Source organism: Hippocampus zosterae, chromosome 10 (genome assembly GCF_025434085.1).
Source record: "Hippocampus zosterae strain Florida chromosome 10, ASM2543408v3, whole genome shotgun sequence".
Lineage (NCBI taxonomy): Eukaryota > Metazoa > Chordata > Actinopteri > Syngnathiformes > Syngnathidae > Hippocampus > Hippocampus zosterae.
In genome coordinates, this window is record NC_067460.1 from 18,356,815 (window position 1) to 18,357,408 (window position 594).

Here is a 594-nt window from a genome sequence, read left to right on the forward strand (position 1 = left end):
TTCTTCCTGTTTTTGTTGTGTGTGTGTGTATGTGTGTGTGTGTGTGTGTGTCCCTATTGACATCTCCTGATGGATGCGTGCGGGTGGGTGGGAGTCGAACGACAATAACGCTTGTCCACCTTGTGAGACGACATGACAGGAGAATTTCTTTGGAATTCTGGTGTGGAGAGAATGTTGCATACACTCAGCGGGAATGTCGTTTTCTGTGTAGGGAAGAATTAGTATGCAGGGGTGGAAGGGGGATGGGGGGGAAGAGATTCATTGACTGACGAGACCCCCAGCAACATAACATTGTGAAACTATCAACTCTTTCACGAGACAATGCGGAGATAGTTCGCCTCTCATGATTGATTTACAATTTACAACACCTTTTAATTTGATGTAATAGGGCATTGGGTTTGGAAAATAAAATAAATCTTAGTCCATCCTGTGGGAGAAAATGGGCAAAATGGTGCTCATTGTTTTCCAAAGTGACAAAACAAAGATAACATTTACTTTTTTTTTTTTGATTAGAGATATAAGTAAACTTTCCTATCTGATTCCAAATCTGCCCTTTTCTTCTAAAGCGCATCATTTTTTCATAATATAACAATA